At 46.8% G+C, this 26,972-nt stretch overlaps 1 pseudogene; it reads right to left on the bottom strand.

Moving 5' to 3' along the window:
- Positions 1-1,056: 1,056 nt before the first annotated feature.
- On the bottom strand, positions 1,057-23,927 carry LOC127220853 (RNA cytosine C(5)-methyltransferase NSUN2-like; annotated as a pseudogene).
- Positions 23,928-26,972: the final 3,045 nt, after the last annotated feature.

Genomic DNA, 26,972 nt, shown 5'->3' with positions numbered 1-26,972 from the left:
ACAGGAAGGAAATTCTACTCCAAGAACACTGCCTGGACAATGAGTAAGAGGCAGACATTGCAGACAGTCATAAGCAGGTGTCATGTCTGGCCCACATGTGTGCACACTGATCAGGAATATTCCGGTCAGCTGTCAATTCTGAGCATGAGGCTGTTCAATACCAAGGGCTGACAGGGGAGAGGCTGCACAAAGCCCTCCCTCTGGACATGGTCACAGCACTGCTGGGAAGGGTAAGTGTGAGCAGCTATCACACCTGGAAGCCAGGGCAGGGGGCTGCACAGCTCCATCCTGCTCTGCCTCTCCATTCTTAGGCACGGAAAAGTTGATGGCTCAGCCAGCAGAGGTTGGTTCTGTGCTAACGCCAAGTCAAGGATCCAGCACATCAGTCCAGTCTGTAGTACCTCACGGAAGCAGGAAGCCTCTCAGGACACACTGGCCAACAACTCCATGGTAGCCCTGCTTCAATGCTTACACCAGAGACAACAAGGCTTGGCTTTCTCTCCCGTTAGCCAACTAAGAACAAATTAAAAAGTCACATACAGACACGTCATCATAATAGCTCTTTATTTCATGACCCAAGTAAGCGCAACCCCACTTAAAGCACCAGCTAGGTAAGCACAGAACTGTCCCCACAACTACCATCATGATTCACCAGTCTTCACTCCAGGATCGCTTACTTCACCCTTTACCACAAAGGCACAGAAGTCACCTGAGGTCTCAGGCGACAGACAGCATCACCGCATGGCGCACCAATGTGCAGTCCAAATGTTATTAAAGCATAGAGTCATCTCCTAAAGAGTTGTTGTTTTTACTATAAATAAAATTTAAAAGACTAGGCCAATACTGGCCCAACAAGGGACCCGAATTTCTGCAAAGGCTGTTCGCATCAGCCTTTAGTAGCAGAAACATGGATCCAATCTGCCAGAGCGACTCCTAAATGCTATAAAACAACTCTCCCGAGACTGTTGCCACCAACCCGTGTACAGGCCCCAACAATACACTTCGCAGCTAAGGACATTTTGGATTTCATCTCCAGCAGCAAGGGACGCTGGCAGTTCAGTGTGTGGAGACATCTTCACCGGACGGCTCAGCTGCTGCTGGGTCACCAGTAACGGTGTCTGGGATGCAGGCATCTTGTGTTGTCTGCTCGGCACCCTCATCGTTTTCAGGCTGCTCTGGGCTGGTTACACTCTCATTGGTAAGAATGACCCCATCTTTTTTCTTTTCTCCCAACACCTCCAAGCCCATCATCCTGAGATAATGAAGTCGCCCATTCTTGGGCACAAAAGTTCGAATAGGAAGCCTTTCCCCGCCACCCACACAGCACAATGGGGCACTGGAGGGCATCTGGATTCCTGCCAACAAAGAAGGTCCCATGTAAGCATTCAGCATCCCATTGGCTACGCCTAAGGACAGACGTGCAACTTCTCAAAACAAACAAAAAGAACAGCTGTACCCAACTCCTCCAACTCCTGCCACGGATGCAATCAGTTTGTTGTTCCTCCCACTCTGAACTCCCCAAAGGGCAAAGCCTGAAGATGCTGTAGCTGGGACCCTCCTGCCCTTCCCTCCAAGTTTTGGGTTACACGTGACCTACAGCATCTAGTTACTCATCCAACAGTGAGGCATATACACTTACGCAGAATCCGGTTCATACTTCAGCACAACACTTCCCTTTGCTGGAGGAAAAGAGAAACAGTTGCATGTACCAAGGCTTCCACTTAGTGGGTACAGCTAAGATGTATATGCTGTTCTTCAGAGGACAACTCTCAGTGAGGCAGGAGGGCGGAGGCTTAACTACTGGTCAACTCTGAATGCTCCTAGGTCCAGCCTACAGTGACCTGAGAATTGCCATGTCCTAACCTGAAGGCTGGGGGTCTGGGCTTTGATCCTAGAACCCAGAGTGTGAGGAAGGAATCAATTACTACAGGGTGTCTTCTGACCTCTACATGCTCACTATGGCACATACATGCCAAACCATCAACGAGAGACATAAAAGAAACCTTCATCTAAGATTTAAAAAATATAAAGTTCCCGTTTCTTTTAAATAACCTCTGCTTTGAAAGGAGTTGGAGTGGAAGATAAGAATGTCTAAACTCCGCATTCCTGTGGCTCACACCAGGGTGAGACAAGGCTGTATAAGCTCAGAAGCACGCAGCCGCAGAGAGAGCTGTCTGTACACTCTAGCAGACACTTGTGAGAAGAATGCAAACAAAGGAAAAAAGAGGCTTGGCAAAGACATCACCACCATGACCTAGTGACTTAATGCATTAGTTTAGGAGCTGTAAGAGGATAGTTAGAAACCAAGGCTGCCTGTAGGTCTCAGAAGTAACAGAGGAACCTGAACCCCAGAAGCCTACAAGATCGGTAAGAGTCAAGAGGTGGGCCACACAACCAGGACCCCAGCACTTTATAAACTCAGGGGGTGCTGCCTAGTAGTAGTAGGGTAATACAGAGACAAGGGAAAGAACTCCCAAAGAGGAATCGAGTCTTTCATATGAAACGACAAGAATTTGCATAAGGCCCATTTACAGCCTCTGTAACATTAAGTCATCTGCAGGTTAACGTCCTGTCCACAGCTGTTACTCATATTGCTTGCTGTGCAGCCAAGGATGACCCTGAACATCTGACCTTCCTGACTCAGGTCCTAAGTGCCCAGTGTATGTAATTTATGGGGACCAAATGGGGGCCTCTGAAGGCCACACACACAAGGCAGCCTCTGGTCCCTGCACTCACCCAGGTCTTTGGGACTTGACTGTAGGCCTCACTGCTGAGTTTTCTGGGAAGAACGGGTTCTCCTGCGTCAACAGGGTCTTCACATCTTCCATGGACACAGTGATGATTCTTGAATTAATAAACGGATACAATGTATATATCCCCTGTAAGAGAAGGGAAGGAGGGAGAGGAGAGAGACAGAGAGAGTTGTGATCCCATGAGGGCTTTGCTATGAGATTCATGACTTGACTGAAGTCTCTCCCCCTGGGTCAGGGCCCTAGAGGCACCCAAGGACCTCTTTCTTAGGAGGCCTGGCAGCTTCAGCAAGTCTTGAAGTACTGAAATCTAATGACGTGCCGTAGTCCTCTTTTTGGCTGTCTCACACCACCATGGCTAGGACTTTCCATTTCCAAATTACCTCCTGTGCCAAACGGAACGCACAGTCAAACTCTTCGCCACTGTTATTGCGACACCAGACTTTTATCCCGGTGTTAATGACCTGAAGTTAAAAAGTGAGATGAAACAGGAATTAAGGACGGACAATTGTTTGCTGCAGCCTCTTCCACTGCTGGGTAACCGGCTGCCTACGAGCAGCTTTGGAAAGCGATGGAAAGCGATGGCCCCTTCTGGAACTGGTTTCAAGAATCAACTCAGTTCCAACTGCTCATGACAACAATTAAACACAAGAGTAAGTCACACATGTCTCTATGCATCAAAACAAGGCACTCAGGGTCACTGCCGAACAGCCCAGCATACCCAAGAGGAGCCGAACAAGGCAGTTCACCACAGCACTGCTAGGAAGCACAGCCACTGGGCTCAAACCAAGGAAAACTGTCTTGGGAGAAAACAAAATGGGGGCACTGCGACCTGCCCCCCCCCGAGAAAACCGGGCGTGTATGTACAGCTCTGCCGTGCCTCGACGCGCCCTCACCTTCATCTTCTCGCTGTTGTTCAGCAGAACATTCCTCAGCTCCTTGGAGACCATGTAAAGCTGCCGCTTCTTCCCCTTCTGTAGTTCGAGTCAACAAATTCATCCTCGGGAAGGAAGGATCCAAGGCGTAAAACTTCCTGTCAACGAAGCGACACGGTTTACACAGTCAGCCCAGGACAGACACCCCGAACCTCACTTCCAGACATAGTCCAGCTTGTCTCAAAGCACAAGCAGGGGTGTACCTGCAGGACAGCCAGGCCAAGGGCTGTTCCAGGAGCAGCTCTCACCAAATTATTACTCCGATGACAAGGAGCCCAGACTCCCACACTAGGCCAAACATTAACACTTTTACAGTCCATGCTTTTCTGTCCCTGTGCAAGGTAAATTCCACTAATACCCAGACTGACACTCTTCCATTACCCAACAAGAGCAGAGACTGGGAGCAGTGGCCACTGCCTCTACACGCAACCGATAGAGGAACCAAACTGGGTCCCAGTTGACTGCCTTCTGCCGCCCCCAAATGCGGGTGGTAAGGCTGGCACGCCTTCAGTGCTATCCAGCTCTAAGCTGCGATCAGGAGGAAGGGTCTAATCTCAAGACACCAGCTGTATGACTGGTGATGCATTTAAGGTGGATTCAAGCGGCAGAACCCTTACCCAATAGGGGGGAACAAAGGGGTCATCTTCAGGAATGAACACAAATGGATCTTTCTTTAAACCAAACAACTTCATTTTCTTTGATGGAGGAGGGCTGGGGAGGGAATATGGAGGTGGTAAGGCCACTGCAGCAAGTATGGCAGGGAGCATCCACCCCACAGCACTCTGCCCGCCGACCCAGCACCCGGTCCTGAACTGTAGAGCTGAATCCCAGTCAACACCGAGTGCTGGAAGTAGCTGTGGTGCTCTCTAACCTGCAGAGCCTAACCACAATCTGTGCTATGTCCTCGGTCCCTGGAAATTTCCACGGCCGAGGCTCTGGGATTCCATTTAGTTTACATGCCCAGATGTGGCTTTCCTCACCCACACACGCCATCTTTCTTCTCATTACACTCTGTGTTCTCGGTGCTATGTGTCACTTCTGAGCCACCAGCTCCGGTGGTCAGCTGCCCGTCCAGTTCTGAGGGGTCACCAGGATTCCTCTCTGTGGTTCCCACACTGCTGGATGCTCTGGTCTCCCCTGGGCTCTGAAGATTTACCTGCACCTGTCTAGGGGAACAAGTTCATTTTCACAATAAAGCAACAACACACTTCACCACTGTAAGAAATTAAAGCTACCAGTTTTGTCAACCAGATGTGCTTTTCTATGGCATTAGACATTTTTGAGTTTGTTTCTTCAATTGAGGTTTGCAGGCTCTGTTCACGTGAGGGGACCGAGAAGAGATCCATGAAGAAACACCAAGGCTGCCCTTGGCAAAGGTCTACTGAGTCAGCCTGCTCTTACTCATTAACCTTGTGCCTGCTCTGGGTAAGGCACAAGTTCAAAAGAAAGTGAGATTGCCAACCAGGGGCACATGAAATTTAACCAAAAGGGGGTGTGGGAACTGCTCTAAGGGAGTAATTAGGAAGAACATTCTTCCAAGGTTTCAGGAACTGGGGGAAATGAAAAAGGGGAGCAACCACAATATACAACTGGCTTGGAGTAGAAGCAAAAGGTTTTAGTTACATGTTGAAACTTACAAGTTTCTTAGTATTCTAGCTCACCTGCCCAACAGGCACACAGCCCAGGACTCAACCACTAGCAACACCAAAACAATCTACAAAGCCTTTGTGCATGTCAGAAGATCTGTAAGACTGGAGCTTCTGCAAGCGGGCTGGAGAGATGGTTCAGGGATTAAGAGCATTGGCTACTCTTCTAGAGGTCCTGAGTTCAATTCTGAGCAGCGCCACATGGTGGCTCACAGCCATCTATAATGAGATATGGTACTCTTCTTCTGGCCTGCAGGCAAACATGCAGGCAAGACACTGTATACATAATAAATAAATTTTTTAGAAAAAAAAAATGTATCTTCCAATTCCACCGTCAGATTACAATTTAGGATGCTACTGTACTGTGCAGGCAAGTTCAAGTCACAGCAACAGTGTCAAGAGACTGGTCCAACAGCCCACTGTAAGTGTTTGAAAAAGACACAGCAGTGTCTATGTCTGTGGCTGTAATTCTGAGTGTTCTCTGCTCCCCAGGACTGACTAGTAAGACACAACCTGACGAGAATCGTACCCCCAGCAGTACCCCAGCTCTCTCTCACACACACACACGCAGGTGCACAGACACGCATGCACATACACAGAAACGGGGGTGGGGGCAGACATGCTAACATGGAACCCTGCAAATGACAGCTCATCCAAGGGGAAAGGCCCCATCACACTGCAGGAGTGGGAAGCCTGAGGCACTTCAGTGCAGGCCCATCTACAGCACACTCACAACAGCACTGGACTGTTCCCAACAGCGCAGAACCACCAGCAGCCATGGGTCCAGAGCATGGGAGAAAAAAAAAAACGCCACAAGTACAAACAAAGATTTAATATTCTACAGCACACACTGCTGGAACTGGACACAGGACAGACCTCAGTTTCAACCCCAGCTCCAGAAGAACTAATTAAATGCATGCCACTGTTAAAACACACTGTAAGACACAAGGCACCCTGCTACTAAACCTAAAATGACTCTGTGGAAACAGCATTTGAAATATATGGGCATAAGTAAAATGCCCTAGTTAATTTTACTTTTTTTTAAAGCACAGTACTGGAAAAACAAAGACTGCCAATGGCTGGGCATCCTACCTCTATCAGAAAAAGAGAACAGTTCTAAGCTTTTACTCCCAAGGAGTTAGGATGGCCCCAGAGTTAGGTCCCCACCCTCAAAGTGAGTGACCTCCTAGCCTACAAAATTCATGGTGACACCTAAAAGCACAGGGTCTCTGCCTTCTCTGGCTGAAAACTGGGCCATCTGTAACTGTAGCCAGAGAAGGCTGCAATCCTTTGAGAAAACAGTTCCTTTCTGTTTTTTTCCAAGCTGAGCAGTTTTAGTCCTAATCCAAGATTGATCTTGAAACAGATGTTTGCGCAACAATTCCAGGCCAAAGTCTCATGTTGAGTCACAACCAATGGCTGGACTAACAGAGAGGAGGGGAACAACATTAAGAGAGGGACCACATATGGGGCCTGGGAAGGCCATGAGACAGCACTTCCCGTGACTGCTCACTGATGACCAGCACATAGAGAGGGACAGAACGAACCCCTACCCTATGGTGTAGGACACTGGATGTCAGATTACCCAGACTCAGAGCTCCCGGTTCCTACGCATTATCAATCTCATATCATCCCAACTGCTGTTACATGAAATGCAGATGAACCCCCCCTTCCTTTTACGCTTAGCCTCTCACACATCCCACTCCTCAAAGCCTCCACCTGCATTTCAACTGAACCAACTCTACAGGTCTTGTCTTGTTTCAAGAGCAGTAAGGCTGAAGTGTTCCATTAGATAGATGGTTTTGGATTTAAACTCTACCTTTGGCTGACGCTAGTTCCATGGCATTGATGCTTTTTTGACCAACACTGCCACAAAAAGAAGCCTCAGTGTTCCGAGGATGTGGTAGTCCGAAGGCTAGAAACAGTACATGTGTAAGACGTCATGTAAGGATCTCATTTCCCCTACCGCAGATACTCAGCTCCTCTCACAGAAGAGCTCCCACTCATAAGTGGTCTTTGAAAAAGTCGATGGAGGGAACAGGGGCAGATGAGGGCAAACACACAAAAAAGGAGGAATGAATAAGAGAGACAGTGCGAGCATTTCTGGAACTATCACAATGAAGCCAAGCCATCACTTTGTACAATCACTACACACTAATGAATGAGGGGGTGAAAAAGCTCATGCAGTTTCCAAAGCATCAACTCTGAGATTCTAACCAGTTCCAGTATTTGTAAACACTGGTTGTAGCAACCAATGGGCACCAAGTTCACCACCTCCATCTCCCTACCACAAAGCCTGCAGCGCCCACACTTACCATCGCTCTAGATGCATAGAACCGTAGTTTTTCCAGGTCCTTTGGTGGGAACATAGTAGGTCGAATTTGTGTGTGCCTGCCCTGGGGAACCTCATCCCAGCCTGCAAACCACTGCCCATCTCTAGTCATGACCTGCAGAGAGACCAGCAGCACCACTCCAATGAGCAGCTTATCAATGCACAGGGAAAGGCATGAGATGAGCTCCCACACAGCACAAAGGGGTACTATATCTGTCTCTCCAGAGAAAGATTATTTGCAAACATAATGCTAAAACATGCTTGGCAAATAACTTATAGCATCTTCTAGAAATACCAAAATACCTTCACCCCAAATCCAGGATAAACACCCACCAAACTCACTGCCTAGGTTATTTATTTACTTAAACAAAATAAACAAATCTCTTCCTGTTTGGGCAGGGGTCAGGGGAACTGTTTTGTTTATAAAAAGCAAGGTTGAATTGAAACCCCCACGCCCATCCCATACTCATCAAGGTGTTAATCTATGGGCATGGAGAGCAAACATAGGTTTTATATGGGGAACAAAAACATGAAATCTAGCATTTGTCTTTAAATAGAGTCTGTGTTGGGTAACGACTCACAATACCCACACTTAATGTTTTCCAACACTTGTGACTCTTAACCCCTTCAGGCGCCCTGCTCCTTTGAACTGAAGCCCTCACCGCAGGATTACCTTCCACTGGGAGACTCCAGGAATCCACCAATTCTGGCAACTCGGCAGATACGTCAGCTAGCTCAAGAGCACCTAGGAATAAACGAAGAGAACCCCACAGGCTGTCAGACCACGCCCAATTAAAGAGACACAGCAAAGTCCATGCAGTGTGGTTCCAGCATGGTAGGAATGTCCAGGGAAGGCAAGTCCATTGACAGAGAGCGGCCTGGAGTAGGCCTGGGAGTGAATGCTAATGGCTACAAAGAACCCTCTTAGGGTGCAACAAATGACCTCAAACTGACTGTGGTCATACTCAGCTGAGTAACTTTACTAAAAGTCATTTACCTGTATTCTTAAATGCAAATAAAAATTCAATATACAACCTGGTCAGGTGGATCTGCGTTCTTCATGCCCTTCTGGTCTAAAAAAAAAAAACACCCCAGAATGAAGTTCAACTATAAAGTTTTACACCCTGGGGAGTTTTTTAAAGTTGTCTTACAGCAAAGCAGTGAGAACACACTGATTCTGCTGTCTTCCACAGTGACGTTGTAGGACGCTGTACAGGGTGGGGGCATCAGTCATGATTTAACCAGCTATCAATACAGATGGGAAAACAACAAACTCCCCCAAGAAGCAGTTAAGACCCCAAAAACTGATAAACAGTCTAAAGGATCCCCAAGGGGATCCTACACCTAGCAGGGGCTTTTACAGAGCAGCCTGCTAAGAACCCTCCTTCAAAGCAAACACAAGTTCTCCATCCAGGGGTGCCAATGCATATAACTACAAAGAGCAATATATTAAATCTCAGCCCAGCAGGACTCAGCTGAGAATGGCTGCACAACCCAGACCAATCAGGGCTGTAACACCCCAGGCAAGGGAGGCAAGTGCGCTCCCTGCTATGTTGAACTTCCTCCACAGTTCCTGAGAGTGGCATACTGGTGGATATGACCCCTAAACATAGAGAAAACCTACTGCTTGCTGGAAGAAAGCTAATACTTCAGTCAAATGCTAAAATGCTATTTTGGAATAGTTTGAAAATGCTGCGTGTCACATGGCTTAGTGTAATTCAGTGTGCTAAGACCTTACAACCAGTGGGATGGGTAATAAACAAAACAACCATAGGTCTGGCAAGGACATGACGCAACTGGGAACCCACGCAGCAGGATGTACAATGATGCTGTCAGTCACAAAGAGCAGCCCGGTAAGTCCTCAACACAGGAAGAGTTACCAGAGAGTTCAGGCAAACCCCCTTCCAGATGCACATCCCAAAGCACCGAGAGCAGGCTGTCTTTAGGGAGACTCTCAACAGCACACCATGTTCACAGGCCCCTGATGATTCAGTGAGCACGGGGAAGCCAAACAGGCTACTGGGTACTGCTCAGCTTACACGGGAATGAAACCTGACAGCAGCAAAGGCTGTCATGAGAAGACAGCTACATTATGACCCACCTGCATGAGGACCCTAGGACCAAAAGTCCAGAGGGAAAAACCTATGTGGGCGGGAAGCCAGGGCTGGTGGCAGGGGGACACAGCGACTTACTTGGTTTTGTAGACGAAGAAGTAAGATGGACAGTGGTGAGAGCTGCACAGTACTGTCAACCCAACATGCTGTGCTGCAGTTAATGGGACCACTACCTTACCAAACACCTTTACATGCACCAATGTCGAAAAGCAATTCACAAAATTTGACAAATGTACACAGAAAACCAATTAAACACACAGCAATAATCAGGACCCCCACCCTGTGCTGTCCCCAAGGGCCAGCACCACACATGCTCACCGCTTACTCTTCTCCAGCAGGGCTGCTATTACAGCTTCGCCCTCGACTGGGCTCGAGGAGCATGGGAGTACACCATCCTGCCCCCTTCTGCCAGCTGCTCTGGCACCCGCAATGGCAATCCGGGAGCTGTAGGCCAAGGGAGGACTGCAGGTTAAAACAGAGCATGGGCCGTAGAGCACCTAGTTACCTGTCACACACGGACTATGGTAAGAAACGAACAAAGCACTTGTCCAGGTTGCAAACCACAATTTTATGGAAGCCATTTGTGTTCACTCTTTAAAAAGAAATCTACTTTTATAGTTTTTTTGCTCAGCTACATTTCTCAACAGCTTAACAAGAAAAAATACAACATATTTGGAGAATTTCCAGGGGAAAACCCCTCCAAATTTATTCACTAAGAGATACAAACTCTTTCCTCCAATCACAAACCAGTAGCATTTAATAAGCAAAGTTAAATTATTGGCAGTCAGTTTTTACTAGTCTACTAGACCATCCCACTACACACTGAAGGACATGGGCTCATATTAAAAGAAAAAGACCAAGTAATTTAGAAAGAGCTATCGAAAACGCTGTGTGTGAGCTAAAGAGATGGATGGCTCAGCAGGCAACAGCCCTGGCTGAGGACTTGGGTTTGGTTCCAACACCCACATGGTGGCTCATGACCATCCATCCATAACTCCAGTCCCAGGATTTAACGTCCACCTCCGACCTCCAGGCACTAGGCACACATAAACGTGTGCACGAACACACGCAAAAAAAAAAAAAAAAAAAAAAAAAACCACTGAAATTAAGAAATAAGAGAGAATGCCACACACAAACAGGGCAATACAATGAGCACTAACAGATGCTACCATGGGAGATCAGTTAGTTACAGTGGAGGAAACATATGCTTCCAATGTCATGTGAGCCGGGCATGAAAGGCCATTTAAATAAATATGCATCTTGATGGAATAAAAATAATAGCCACTATGCTTAAAGGCTCTAAACCAGTGGGTTCTCAACCTCCGCAAACTGCAAGCCCTTAATGCAGTGACCATAAAACTGTTTCATTGCTACTTCATGACTGTAATTTTGTTACTGCTCTGAACTGTAATGTAAATATCTGATATTCAGGATATCTGGTAGTCTGGCCCCTAAAGGGTTGAGAACCATTGCTTGGTAAATTCTCATGAGGCAGCTATTAACTGTGGCTCCAGGTGCCACCTATAGATGGTCAGTCAGGAAATGATACCCATGTTCCGAGTCCAACCAATTTGCTTACCCAAGGAGCTGCAAGCTGTTTAAGGTGGCCATTTTTTTCCAAACATCAATGTTTTTTCTCATGGTGCCATCACCACTGGAAAGAAAACATATAACAAACTGAATCCCTGCCTGGGTAGATGTTTCGCAGCCATGTCATATCCTAGCTGAACTGCAAAGCAGGGACTGTGAAATCTCACTATAGCACCTCTATCCTCATAGCAGACAAAGCCAATTCCCAAAGCAAAGACGGATGGACAGAGTAGAAAGCCTCATCAACTCTAAGAGACTCCTTCCATGGGAGAAGCCTTCCAAGGACAGTGTTCCCCGAGAAAACAAGATCTAGGTGTCTTTGGAAGTGAGGAGGGAGAACCAATTCTAAATACAAATCCATTTGTTTTGTGCACATGTTACACATACACCTGAAGATAATTACAGGCCATTCTGAGTATGCAGTGTTTTGGCTGTGACTTGTCACTTGAGTTCAGGTGTGGTTGTTCACTTGCAGATCTGACAAAGACTCACAATGCGTTGGCTTTTGAAGCAAATTTATATTTTCAAATTAGGGGATGTTCAGCCTGCACCAGCAGCACTAATCTGTATACTTAGAACACAGACAGGTCTCTACATAAATGCTATTTTAGAAAAGGGATTAATAAAAAAAAAAATGACATTTAAAACCACAATTATACTTGCAAAGATTTTGCCACAGCAAATTCAACCAAGCTGATTCAACGCTATTACCAACTTTCTCACTGCTTCCATGACTTGGTGAAAATTAGCTGCACGCGCATTTTTCAGGACAGGCTCACATGGTTCAAAAGTTTATCTGCCATGGTTCGCTGCTGCCCTAGCAAATGACCCTGCATCATCTCTCTGGGACTCATGAGCAGGTTCACAAGATTAGTAAGACCTGACACCATAATTTCAGGAACTTCTTCACCTACGACTAAATGTTTATTGATATGCTGATTACATACCCCCCCCCCCATGGTTTTTGGGGACCCCTGGCTGTCCTGGAATTACTCTGGAGACTAGGCCGGCCTTGAACTCAGAGATCGGCCTGCCTCGCCTCCCGTGTGCTGGGATTAAAGGTGTGTGCCACCACCCGCCAGGTGGTTAAAGAATATTGTAACCAAGGAAATGAGAGAATTTATGCTTCATGAATTTATGATGCTTCACACAGAACGTTACAAGTTTTACTGACCATGCTCTAAGGTAGTCCATGCTTTAAAGTTCATACATACAGTTCTAAAGTTTCAGTTTCCATGCACTTTCACTCAGCCACACTTAAGTGTAGCAGCTATAATTCCAACCTAAGTTCCACTACCAGCACAAACATTTAAGAAAATGTCATCCTTCTGAAGAGGGTCCCTAAGCCCTCAGATGGGCTCTCTCCTGCAGACCCTGTGCTCTGGTCTCCACAAATCCAGTTACCCACGTGGGTTTTCACCTACTTCTGAACTACATCTACAACAGAATAGGGTCTAACATTTCAGTCATTAAATTGAAGTATTGGTATGTAAGTAAAATGAGAGTTTCAGTTTCCATTCCTAAGTTTCTTTCACTGAACTAAGTAAGAAACTGTAATAGAAAAGACTAATTTTTTTTCTTTCTTTTGGTTTTTCAAGACAGGGTTTCTCTGTGTAGCTTTGGAGCCTGTCCTGACACTCAATGAGCAGACCAGGCTGACCTTGAACACTCAAGAGACCCACCTGTCTCTACCTCTGAGTGCTGGGATCAAAGGTGCATGAGCCACCATCTCTCAGCCTACCCCAACATTTTTAATATGCACACTCTAAGAAGAGAATACCTGGGATGCAAATGGATCCAGTGATATCCTGAAATACATCCGTGTGTGTGTATGTGTGTGTGCGCGCGTGGGCGAGCAAGACGAGGGCGGCGCGCATGGCTGAATGTCAAACAAATGTCACCCCTCTTCTAGAGCCATTTATCACTGTTTTATCCCACCAACATGACACTCTTTCTCCATATTCATGGCCACAGTAACCATGCACACCACCCATGTTCATGTGTTGTCCTTTAGTCTAAGCTACATGTGACTGGACTTCCTGATAGATTTTGGGTTTTCTGGCCTCTTAATAATATAAATACCTGCAGGGAACATCACATAAAATTCGGTCATAGAAGAGAACCTCTTCCTTCGAGCCCACATCTACTGTGAGTCTAGGGATGCTGGATGCATCATGGTTCACCACCATAATGCAGGGGCTGCTCAGCCTTTGGCCTGATGAACGAGCAGATAGCAGCGCTTGTTGTCCACATCATTTGCGATTACAAATCCCTCTAGGAACATAAAATTGTAGTCAGGTGAGATGTGGCAGGAGAATCATTCCCTGAAACACATAACCATAACCTCTGGTCGGCAGGTGAGAAAGAAAGTTGTGAGATGTAAGACCCGAGATCAAGATTTTCAGAAAAGGGGGAAAAGAGTTAATCATTGAGCGTGGACTTCATTCATAGGAGCCCGAAAACTATCAAAACCTCCTGTCTCATTTCTTAACAGCTACTACTTTGTCCCTGTTGAGCTGTCTTATGTTAACTAATGACTTCTCTAAGATTATTACTTATGAGTGAGATGAGGAGAGAAAGGCAAACAACACCCAGCCCACATGCCAGAACTCGGCTGGAGAATGAAGATCAGGTTTGGGGTAAGGTCCTGTCACCTTAGCCCATCAAACAACCCCTGGGATATGGTGTCTGGTGTCCCTGCTCGTTTCTGGTTCCTCTCACATTTCAGCAAAAGAGACAAAATAAGCTGAACAGCATTTACAGCCAGGACCATTCTTCCCTATGTCGAGGAACATAAGATATCAGGGACACAAAAGTAAACTGCTCTTGGCAGCTAAGCAAGCCCTTTACCAAAACATGGAAATCATTAAAAATATGTAATACAGATGCTTTGGGGGGGAAATTGTTATCTATCAACAAATGAGGGCTTAAGAAAACACAAACAAGGGGAAAACACCCCCAGTGTAAGTATGCCAGCAACAAAACTGGGGGCTGGGCAGCTTCTAAAACCAGGAAGCAGGCGACACTGCAGACTGCAGAAAGAGCTGCCACCTCTGAGCGCCTGCTGCCTCCCCACCCCACTGCGCATCACAGCCCAGTCATATGTGGCACCTAATGCTGCCACGACCCACCGCTGAAAGGTGAAGGGATCTGAATGGAGGGGACTGGCAGCAACAGCCACGAACAAGCCACTGCGCCTCTCCTATGGCAAACCCTGAACAATGCCCAGGTGTTATGACCCACATTTAAAAGTGGTCTGTGCAGGCCTGACAAATAACGCCTGCCCATTTCCTATTAGCGCACACAGACAGGGTCAGTCTGTTCATGATGACTTCAGAACTTGTCAACATGGTATGCGACCTTCGGTATAGTCACAGGCAACTTCGCAGCTCAGGAGGCAGGAAAAGGGAGGAACTTTCCTCACCCACAACCCACCAGAATGGTTTCTCTGCCCCACCCCCACCCCCCAGTGATTACCTGGAAATGGGACACTCATGTCTGGGTGCAACATTTCAATTAACTGTGTGGTCTTGGATCCAGGGGCTGCACACATGTCTAAGATCTATAAAAACCAAACAAGAACGTGCCACTTTTTAAAAGCTGTAATACTCTCACATTTGATCTTAAGCCATCTTGTGAGTCATTCTAATATGCTGACTTGCATTTCAAGACCTAAATTACAGAGAATGTTCTCTACCCATAAAACCAAGAAGTCACACGATGAGAGAGACATGGTCCCCACAGGGACGAGAACAGAACGGCACTGCGAGCTGTACAACGGGGAACAGGAATCATCCCAGCATGACACTGAATGTCACTCCACAGCCGGAGCCCATGCCCTTTCACTTCCCTTCCTCATCTGCTCCCAGACGGGTGTGTGGACAAAGCCAATTTACTTCAAAATTATGCAAGGGTGTCCCCCACTAATGAGCTCCATGGAGTCAATGTGATTAGGACAACAAGATCATAGAAGGTTGTATCTGTATAGTTAATTTGCTAAGTTAAAAAACCCTTTAAATTCACGTGTAGCTCTGTCTATTTAAGAAAGAAGACAAAACTAAAAACTACAAAAGCTTATAACACACCTTTATCAGAAAAGGCTAACGCCTGAGGGTTCAGGAGAGGGTTCAGCACCACCGCACCCGCCCCCCCTGCCGCCTCTATCTGGTACACTATACCTTATGATGGGGCTCAACGTTGAGCAGCAGTGGAGGAATCATGCTGACAGCCTCCTGCCGCTGATGTTTCCCTTGGGGAGAAAACCAGGGACAATAAGAAAAGCAACACGTCAAATCAGGCACCTGAGGGCATTAGGAAAAGGTCCCATAATCTTCCCAAGACAGGAACATCTCTACAAAATGTCAGTGAGGAGAGATTTCTGAATTAATGGATAGTCACTTGTATCTAACTAACAATAACCTACTAGCATCAAAGTTAGAATGTGAAATATGATTCAGGAGGTTGGTACCAAGTCTAGGTCCTTTCAGGCATAGGGCTGGGGATGTCCTCAAGGGTGTCTCCTATCTAAAGCAGGCAGCCAGGAGCCAAAATTTAGTGGAGGAAAAATTGGTCTTCAGACAATAATCCTCCTGTCCTCTGGGTCAGCTTTTATCAGGGCCCTCCATGTCCATTATCTAGATCTAAGCAACTCCTTGTGGAGACATGACGCTAGCTACCGATCCCATCCATCCTTTCAACAACTAGTGACCACTCTCGCTGCTTTAAGGAGGGCTCAGGAGCGGGCAGACACAAGAGACACACTCAGAGACAGACTTGCAGAGATAGACCAGCACCGCCCAATCACAACTCCACCAACAGCCTGCAAGCTGTGTGGGGCTGTGCACGAGCCACCAGCTTCGGCCAAGCGCCAACACATGACAAGCCAGGCATATGACAGTCAGAACTAACATCAGAGTTGACATCTGCACTGACCACTGCTCTCTTGTTTGGACAGCAGTGACTCTGCGGCATTTTCATTAGCTCACCCAGACACCGACCTAAGCTTCTGGTTTACCCATGTGATTCCGGGTTTGCAAAGCCAACTCTGCTGAGCTGCACAGCTCTACTACCTAGGTCCTGGGATAAAGCTGGAAGCCTTCCCTTCCACATAGCCACCTCCCTAACACAATACCCACCCGTTGCCCACCTCTAGACCCCAAAGCTCTGCTCTACTCAAAGCACACACCTGATGCTACCAATGGTTTGCTAATCTTTATGGAGCCACAAACTTGGTTGGGTGATGGGAGATGTCAGTCTGTAAAAACGTTTCCATATTGGTTAATGAATAAAGACGTGGCCAATAGAAAGCAAGATAAGCGGGACTAGGGAGACAAGGAGGATTCCGGAAGTAATAAGAGGGAGTCAACATGTAGAGACTTGAGAGAACAGAGGTCTGGGCCCTCTCTCTGGCAAGGTACTGGGCCCTCTCTGGCAAGATAAGACCACGTGGAAGTACTTATATTAATAGAAATGGGTTAATATTTAAGACAGAACTAGCCCTTTTAAGAAACTAGTAACTGGCCAACAGCCTTATATCAAATGCAGTGTCTCTGTGTGTCATCTGGAGCTGGCGCAGCGGTGGGAACAGGCCAACGGGGGAAAAACATACACTTAACAGATGGGGAGCTGTGCACAGCCCAGTACAGACAGAGTGGCGGAAGCTCTCAACTCTTACTACCAGGGAGGGAAAGCCAAGACAAATTTATATCCTCTACTCTCTGACAGAAAGCCATGGAGATAGGAAACAGCTGTGAAGTGGGACAGAGGTAATGGCGTCAGGAAAGAAGAACTATGGGAACCACAGCAATCTCTAAAGCTTGCTGAAGCAAGCAGCCCACTTGTAACTGGTACAAAATGGGTCACTTGACCAGAAAGAGGTGGACAAGAAGAAGAGGTGAAACTCTGAGTTAAATGTGAAATTAAAGACCTCAAAAGAAGGAAAAGGAAGCTGCAGGAGCACACTTATCAGCTACATGAAAAGACAGTGCCTGTTCTCTGCCTACAGACCTTGATGACAGAAGCTTCACAGCAGCCTGGAAGGACTGCAGCTACGGGAACCACAGCTGCACTTAGCTACAAGCATTTGTTTTCACGGGCAAAAGTCAAATATAGGAAAACCAAATAAGTGTGAAATTAACAATGCCATTAAAAAGGAAACTGGACAACGTCCATAGTCCACTAATCTGCCTTAAAATCTTGTCCTCCACGTGCATGACAGGCAAATAGAATGCACATCTAAGAAAAGGGTATACCAAACAGGTGGACCATGAGTGATTGCCTAGTCCTGCACTCGACATTAATCCACAAAGAGGAGACAGTAAGACAAACTGAACAGTGACAGGTGTAACTTACTACTTCAGGAGTCCATGACTGAGACAAGAGCAGTTTGGCCGACATGGAGAAACTGAGACTAGCAGGGCTTGACTGTGCCCGGTCCCCCATGCAGTGGAAGGTCGCTGGACAATGCGCCTTGTGCTTTCAGGCCCCCAGTGCACCCACAGAACCGACTACAGCATTCTGTCTCGCTGACCAGGAACTGATGGAGTTTGGCCAGCAGCGGGACTTCTAAGATCTTTCGACTCAAGTTTGAGTGCCAGGCAAGCCCTTCAGGGTACCTAAGTGAGGTGAGCCCAGAGTTAACCACCATTCTCATACAATAAAGGCATACATGTGCAAGCGGGCATTTAACATGTTACAAACATCATCACCACTTTCTTAGATTACTTTCTATTTCTACACAAAGCAGTTTTACAGGGCAACAAGATAGAGGCCCACTAATGCACTCACTTTTAACTCCCAGGTCAGGTGACCTAGAGACTGAAGGACAAAGTCTCTCTCGACGTCTGTGTCAATCTCTGAACATTCTATTTTTATGAGGTCAGTGACTGGGAGAGGTATCTACACTTGGCCTGTACCTATTTACTGGTCTGCAATGACAGAAATGAGGGCCTGATGTGACCCATAGCACAGTGCTCACCACACCCAGTTAACTCGACGTAAAATTAAGCAGGCGAGACGGTGATCAACGAGTGTGTCATTGCTGTCATGCATGCAGTATGACAATGAACTTCGTTAACAATGCAGGGTCACAAAGGTTTCTTACGTATCAATCTGTAGCCATGGTAGCAGCTGGGACAATGAAATAAGGCTGGACGGAAAACAGACACAAGTGACAGATTTAAAGTTGGGAGTAACAAGAACAAATAAGTTTCCAACATCTTAAAGCCTTATTCAAGATTCCCGTAATAAGATTAAGATTGCTGTAATAAGTTCTGTCTACTAAATTATGAAAACAGGACTGAGTGGATTTCTCACACAGAACCCCATACACAGTATTTTAAGCTATGTTCGATTTATCAGGCAGTTAAACAAAAAACTGAGGTCACTACAGGTAGTAATATAGATACATGTGCGGTTTTGGCTCCTAAAGTTGTATTTCAAAAATCATCTGGACTACTGTGTTACCTGAAACATAGAGAAGCAACATGCCAACTATTACATAATTTCTGGCAACCCCCAACTTGCCTGTGTCCAATGACAGAGAACTGTACAAATCGCCAGGTCACCAGAGCGTCATTATGAACACCATATACCACTCACCAGAGCGCCAGTGTGAACATTTACCAGAGCATCAGTGTGAACACCATATACCATTCGAGTGTCAGTGTGAATGACATCCATATACCACAACCCAGAGCATCAGTGAAACATTCACCACCACCAGAGCATCAGTGTGAACATTTACCACTCTCCAGAGTGTCAGTGTGAACATTAACCACTGTCCAGAGTGTCAGTGTGAACATTTACCATTCACCAGAGCGTCAGAGCAACATTTACTACTTTCCAGAGTGTCAATGTAACATTTACCACTCACCAGAGCGCTCAGTGTGAATGCCATATACCAGAGCCTGTTAGTGTGAACCACCAGACTTACTAGAAATAACTGAATTTTCATTTCAAGTATGGGAGCAACCTGCACATCGTTTGAGTGAACAGCTGCTTCTAGGTCCTATGGATCAGTTTCTAGTACCAATAGTTAAGGTGTAAGTTTACAATAAGCTTCAAGGTCTCCTATAGTGAGCCTGGCAGCTACTGATCTCCTAAGTAAAATGTTTTAAACTTCCAAATAGCTAAATGCAAAACTGAAAATGAACAAGAAAAAAAACAAACAAAAAAACAAACTGACCATATATCTTTAGAGTAGCCAGCAAAAAAAATATATATATATATAAATAAATTAAGATAGGATTTCATGTAGCTTTGGCTACATTAGAGCTCCCTACATAGACCAGGCTGACTTAAACTTGATTGCCACCGAGTCCCAAGTGCTGGGATCAAAGGCTTATGCTATCTCACCAGACAATGGCAAATATTTTAAAACATGTAATTTTTAAGACCAAATAATCATGAACAGGTGTATTTGTTTAATAATTTTTTTGCACATCATGAAAATATGTCTTTGCCAAAGCACCTTTGATTGGTTTACAAAAAGCTATGGCCTGGCCAATAGCTAGATAAGAAAAGAGGTTAGGCAGGTCTTCCAGGGACAGACAAGAGAGAGGTCTGGGGAAAGAGGACAGGGATTCGCCAGTGGAAGTCAGAGAGAGGCAAAAGCCCAATCCTATGGCAAACATAGATGAATAGAAATGGGCTAAGAGATAGTGGGACAAGCCTAAGCTACAGGCCAAGCTTTCATAATTAATAATAGTCTGTGTCATTTTTTATGAGCTGGCCGCCCAAAGAAAAATCTGCTGACATGTAGTTGTTTTAAAATTAGTGTCTTAAAGGGTTTTAAAACCATTTGAAGTTTTATGAAAGACAGAAGCAGTACTATCTTTTTATATTTGGCCAGAGAGAATACCCTGTGGCTGGCTGCATTTTGAACAGAACCACAAGTCCCAGAAAGCTGCTGCCTACTGCTGAGATTTCTAAGTATCCAACACTAACATGTAAACTTGATTAAATAACCCATTGATACTGGGAAAAGCTATTAATTAGGAACCAAAGCATCAGGGGTCTTTCTTCATACCCTAGCTGTGTTCAGAAAACTAAGCACAGCAGTAGCCAGCTGCCGGCCACTGACAGAGATAGAGACACTCTTGACCTTCCCCACCTATCGTGACCTTACTCTGAGGGCTTTGGAAGGCTTTGCCCCATGCCCGATTACCCACTGCAGAAAATGAGTCGGGAAAGCAACTTTGCCATTTGCTGCAGTTGGGTGCTCAAGGGGCTGTTCAAAGAGTCTGACTGTAAAGTAGAGAAAATGGTGACTACAACAGCATGCTGAGGCCAGCAGACAGAGGGTTTCTCATCTGCAAAGCCTCCCTGCCCAAGCACTATTCAAGGTTTACAGAACAAATGTCTCCAAGTGAGACGTAAAGCAGTAACTCCAAGGGAAACTAAGGTGCCAGAAGCCCCTACATCAAGCAATGTACAAACACCACTACCACCAGTCTCAAACCAAGACTCAAGGAGAGTTAGGAAGAGGCCAGTCAGCTGGCCAGCTACCAGGGGGGGGAAGGCCAGACACTGAGAAGACTCCAACCTTAGCCAGTCAATGACCAAAGCAGCCGAGACACAGCTTCTGTTCTGACTCACTACAACAGACTTGAACTGCACTACAGCAGCATGCTCGAGTCATTCTCCTATGTATTACTTCCCGGATTTTAAAATCTAGTCCAAACACATAACCCGGGAGCCGGGTATAATGCTTCAGGACTCTTACTCGCAGCAGTGACATTAGGTTTGGATCATTGTTGCACATAGATTTTAGCATCTGATATCCAGTACTCCTATCGGTGAATATGCTGTGCCTAACTATGCTAAGGACACAGAAAATCTAAATGGCCCGGGAGAAAAGGACATCTATATTCCATGATTGACAAAGCCCTAATCCTGGGTTGTGACCACAAAAGGCTACCTAAAAAAAAAAATGACATCAATTTACAAATAGTCAAAATGCCAGACATGGTGGCACAGATCTTTAATTCCAACAGAAGGGAGTCAAGGTGTTCATTCTCTGTGAGTTCGAGGCTAGTCTGGTCTACAGAGCAAACCTAGACCGGCCAGAGCTACAAGAGACCCTGTCTCAAAATAAAAGGCATAAAATTGCCCAAATCTACAAAGCTACCAGAAAAGACTTTACTAAATTCACCCTTACACAGCAATGACATAAAACTTTTTGTGTGTATGAAAATTCTATTCCCAAATCCGAACTATGAGACACACATAATTTTAAAAGTCTGTAAGTTTGTCCATTCACTGTACGGAGCACTTTCGGTATTGCATGAGGCATCCCACACCTTAGCCTCCAGGGATCACAGGACAAGGAAGTCCCATCATGGGACCATGGCCGCTTGGACACACTGAAGACTGAACCTGCCTGAAGGCTGTGTGGGGAGACACTGGGACATAAGCCACACCAGCCCTCGTCGAGGCTTTGCCAAGCAGAGTCTCTCTCCCTTTCTTAATGGAGAACATCTACCCGGGAACTCTCAATGGGAAACTCAAGTGGGTTATACACATAAGTGAGAAAAGTCACTCAGGAACATCAACAAAGAGGCTAGACCCAAAAACCAGCTGACGGAACCCTGTGTGGGAAACAGGACTGGACAAGGGTGTCACTTTATGAATGTGTGCACACCAGTCTGATGTTAGTAAAAGCACCAGGGAAAATAACTTAAGATGCTGAAAGCTCACCCAGGCTCTTTATGTCAACATCGATTACAGAGCTGAGAAATGCATCCAAGGGATAATAATATAAATAAATAGAATAGAAAACCAAGATGAGGAGGATTTTGTACCAACCAGCTTAGAGGCTGTGAACTTCAACTTTCTGTCCACCTACCCCAGGTCCTCCAACCCTCAAAATACTTGTTCTTCAAGCAATGGAGAATCTCTTTTGCATGGCTATGAAAACAAAACAAAAGTAATTTTCCATAGTGGCCTAAAACTCTGAGTTGATAAAATTTAATAATTTTAACGCTAAAAACATTTTAAAAACCAAAACCAACTCCGAAATGTTCCTTCATCATCCAGGGGTGTGCAGCCTCTAACACCGTGACGCTGTTAATTTATAAGAATTCAATTTGCAGAGCACCAAAACCGATTTAACTAAATCCCAAACCTCTGTAGTTTGCTGCTATGGTGGGCGCACAGGTTGAACACAATTCAAAAAATACGGTAATGAAAATACTGCATTTCTGCCCTGCTTCATTTTCACTTGGAGCAAACTGGGGGATTGTGTACAGTAGTGGGCGGGGAGAAGAGGGTGAAAATTAGGCGCCACAAGTTTTGCATGTTCCTCATTGGGCGGCATCAACTCGCCCACCCGCAGGGAAGCAGTTTCCCAGTCATGTTCTGATCTTCCACCTGCAACGCCTATGCAGCCCAGGCTGCTCCCCCTGCACCCCATCTCCCCTCCAGGGCCTGATGTCCACACCCCCCCCCCACCAGGAAAACCACAACAGACTTACCTTTTGTAACCGGTGATCCTCAGCGGGCTGGAGGGGCTCCTGGGAGTGAGTTCATGAACCGGTCCCACTCTCTGGCAAGATCTGAGTTCTTGATAGTAGTGCTCATTGAGTTTGTTCTCCTTGATGATCTCGGGGTACCCACCTTCCCAATCCTGACGGGGAAGCCAGGGGGTGAGCGGAGCCCCCCACCCCCGCTAACCCGGCCCACGAGCAAGCCTGCACGCCCGAGCCCACGCTGTCCCCGGTGCCTACCGCTGTGCGCTTGCTGCCGCCCTCGGTGCCGTCCTCCGCGCCCTCAGGCTGCGCCGCAGCCGCCGGCCCTCTCCCGCCGGCCCATGCCCACGCGGCCGCAACGGGCGCAGACGAACCAGCAAGCCAGCTCACGCACTTCCGGTGCTCCCCAGGACCCCGCGCAGGGTCCAGCGGGGGCAGCTAGAAATAGGCCTTGTAGGATGCGCTCATCCTGCAGGAAACGCACACGAGGAATGGGTGATTGTCCTTCAGGGAATATGTGCCCACGGCAACCCCCACGGCAACTGAGCATGCATCAACCCGTCTTGCGCGGGAGCCCAGGGCACCTGCGTGGACGACCTGAGAGCGGCGCGCGCAGAGAGGAGGCGGGGGACTGGAGAGGCGTGGCTTCGCGGGGGCGTGGCCCCCAGGGTGCAGAGCGGGTCGCAGAGGGAGGCTCTTAGAGCAAGGGGGCGGGGCCGTAGTTGTGTAAACTGGCCTGTGGGGGCTCGGCTGGGGCTCCGGCTGCCGGGCACGCCCTTGCGGACTTGGACCTCGCCCTCCCTCCACTCGGGGATGAGCCAAAGGAGCCCCAGGCCAATGGGTAGCTCTTCTCCGGATCGCGGGGCCCGAGGGAGGGCTGGGCTCTTCTGCGTAGGCAGGGCTTCCGCACAGGGCCCTGCTTGGAACCTCTGGGAGGGCGTTGTCTGGGGGTGTCAGTTTGTCGTCCAGTCCCCGCCCGAACAGGTGGCTCGCCCCCTCCGGCAGGTACGCGCCGCTGGGGGCGCTGGAGAGAGGGCCGCTCTGCGCCCTCCTCCTGGGCTTACATGTGGCCCCACTTGGACGCTCAGGCATGGAGCACGCTGCTCGACCTCAACTATGGACTTGGACGAGTTACGCCTGCTGGACGCGCTCACCTACGTAGAGGGGCCATGGGCCTTCGTAGGCCTTCGCGGCGCTCACTTTGTTGGGCCTCCCTACGGCCGCTACTCGTCGCACCATCCCGGCCGCCAGGTGCCGGCGCGACCCGCCTGGTTTCTGCAGGAGCTGCCCTCGATGGCTTGGCCGCCATTTGAGTACGCCTGCCCTGCAGCCGCGCGCTTAGGCAGCCTGCCCAACCGGGTCCTACCGGCCATGTTTCTGATCCACTACGTGCAAAGGTAAGTTCTAATCCTCCTGCACCGCTTCTCCCCCCCACCCCACAGCTGTTGTCTAACGAGAACTCGCGCTCAATGATTTAATTCCGAAATACAGAGGATGGCGTGGAAAGGAGGTATAAAAGTTCGCGTGGAAGTGGAGGGCGTGGGTGCCTAGTCATGGCTAGTGGTACAGTAGTCCTGATTTCTCTGGCTGTCTGCAGCGTAGTGATGTTACTGGGTGTCTACTGTTTCGCCCTTGGGGAATCTTATCCTTGGCGAACCTCTCTCATAACCGGGTGACCCAGCTTTAACTTGCTAACAGCTTAGTCTCTGGGGTCCTCTCTGGCCCCGGAATGTGGGTGGACTTGACCAATCTAGAGATGTGTTGTCTTTGTTTGAGAGGGGCTGGCTTTCCAGGCACAAACACAGCTAGCTTATGAATCTCTTCCCCGAGAGAAGTTTATGTGAAAGAGTGTTTCAGTGATATCTCAGGCCTTCAGGTTTTCTAATAAACTGGATGGATTGTCTCCAGTTATTTGTAACTGACTACATTTGTAAGTCAACATTTGAATGTTTTCATCCAGATCCGGAAAATTGCATAATAAAAAGTATTCTTAGGGAATTGAGTTCCTTGATGTTTGCAAGTCTCTCATTCTCTGGTTTGGGGGACCTAAATTTAAAATGCTCATTTTCTTGAGAGACTCTTGGAGAATTCAGTGTTATGTTGGTAGCCTGTTCTTTATTATATTACAGTGAGAAGGAAGAATGGTTTCTCGAGTCCTGTGCCCACAAGTCCCTGGGAGTACAGCATAGTACAGTAGTTGATTTCAGGCCAGCCACCGCTTCCTCACCATCCTGAACTAGTCATCTTTAGTGCAGGCATTTTATATGGGGACAAATCAACACATAACAAAGACTGGGATTCTGTGTGCCCCAAAGAACTGCATTCCAGCAGCTGGAGACATGGCTCAGTGGGGAAACGCAAGCCCAGGAACCAGAGTTTGCTTCCCACACAAGCTTCTGTAGTAACACTGTCCCTGTGGGGAGATGGACAGCAGAGATAGGAAATGGGACTAGCTAGACTGGTATGTACAGCAGTGAATGACATTAGAAGGCGAAGATGGACAGCTGAGGGGTTAGCTTCTGACTCGACTACTCTATCAATAGTACATGCACGTACATGCACCCACACACAGATACAAATAAAAACACAAAGAAGATAACAAACACAAAGTTGTTGTCGAATTGCTTGATCTATTTTTATGAAGGGACAGGACATCGCTGTTGCTTGAATATCCACTGAATTCTTGTCCGTGGAAATACCTCCATAAAAACACCAAAATTTGTGTCAGTGTGTATCACTTGGATAAACGTTGGTTCTGGAGGCAAACTAAAGGTACGTCCATCTAAATAACAAATCCCGGAGACTCCCTTGGACTGAGAGTGTTCTCATTGTCAGGACATTAGCTTAAGTGGTGCAAGGGAGGCTCTGAGTTAGGGAGAGAGTCATTAGCATTGAGCAAAGGGGAAAAGGGCTCACAGACTATTGAAATGAGAATGTATGTGCCATTGGTAAAGCCAAAAAAATTAAAAGGGGCAGCCTCAGGATTACATACAGTATTTTGTAACTAACACTTTCCTAAAGAGTTATAACTGGGGGGGTAAAGGTGGGGAGGTCAATAATCTAAGGTTAAACAGACATCCTTGCAGAAGTTATTTTTGGTGTAAGGTTGTGGTGACCACCGTGCCCAAGGTTGTAGTTCTGGCATATTCTTTCATGATAAGTCTTCCCAAAACACAGTGGTGCAAGCCCCTCCCCAATTACTTGCCTTCTTTATCTGTTGTCATTAGTACAATGGCAGAAGTGGTTATTATTTGAAGAGCTGTCACCTTTACCCTTTGATGGAGTACTTTCTCTGAAGTGCTGGGTTCTGTGTAATGTAAGCCTAGGGAACAAGTGATTGGTAATGGGAGATCACAGTGCCCGTATCTCAGGCACATGCAAACAGGGAGGTTTATGAGGGATCCGTGCTCCATTGTGCACCCGTTTTTACAGTTTGAGACACCATCATTCCAAACTCCTGGCCTGGCAAGATCCTGCTTGCACCCATGCTCAACTGTCAAACCTCATCTCTCAGTTCCCTCAGAGAGTTGCGAGGTGCAACACAGCATTAGTGCCGGCACAGACATGTATCCTACACATGTCCAGTGCAGGTTGTTTCTATAACGTTCATTCTTCACAAACCTGACACCTGCTCAGTTCCTTCTGCAACATGCTTTATCTTTAGTTTTGCTCTTTCTTCCCATTCTGGGGCATTCTGACTATTCAACTCAGACCAAATAAACAAATATAAATAAATAATAAATTATCCTACCACACAGAATTCTTTCCATACAAAAATATCCCCCATTTCCCTGTTTAATTTTTTTCTTACCTAAAAATTCATCCCTCATAACTATCTTTTTCTCAGGGCTGTCTTTTCTATTTGTTGGTTCCTTTCCACTTTGCTTATATTTCTCCCCTTTACCTTTGTATTTTATAAGTAATCTTATTTTTAAACCCTCCAATGTAGACATTAGTCTACTTCCACTACAAGCCATTCATCTAGTTTGCCTAACAAAAAGAAATTCACTTTTGATTTTTCTCATGCCATGTACATGTGATGAGACAAAGCTTATAAAAATAAAGAGTTGTCAATGTTAAAATTTTCACATAGACCCATATGGTTGCAAGCACGTATTTGATCATAGAGAATGGTTT

The sequence above is a fragment of the Phodopus roborovskii genome, unplaced genomic scaffold, assembly GCF_943737965.1.
Source record: "Phodopus roborovskii unplaced genomic scaffold, PHOROB, whole genome shotgun sequence".
Classification (NCBI taxonomy): domain Eukaryota; kingdom Metazoa; phylum Chordata; class Mammalia; order Rodentia; family Cricetidae; genus Phodopus; species Phodopus roborovskii.
The sequence above is the reverse complement of the archived record's forward strand: the minus strand, read 5'-3'. Positions and strand labels throughout refer to the sequence as shown.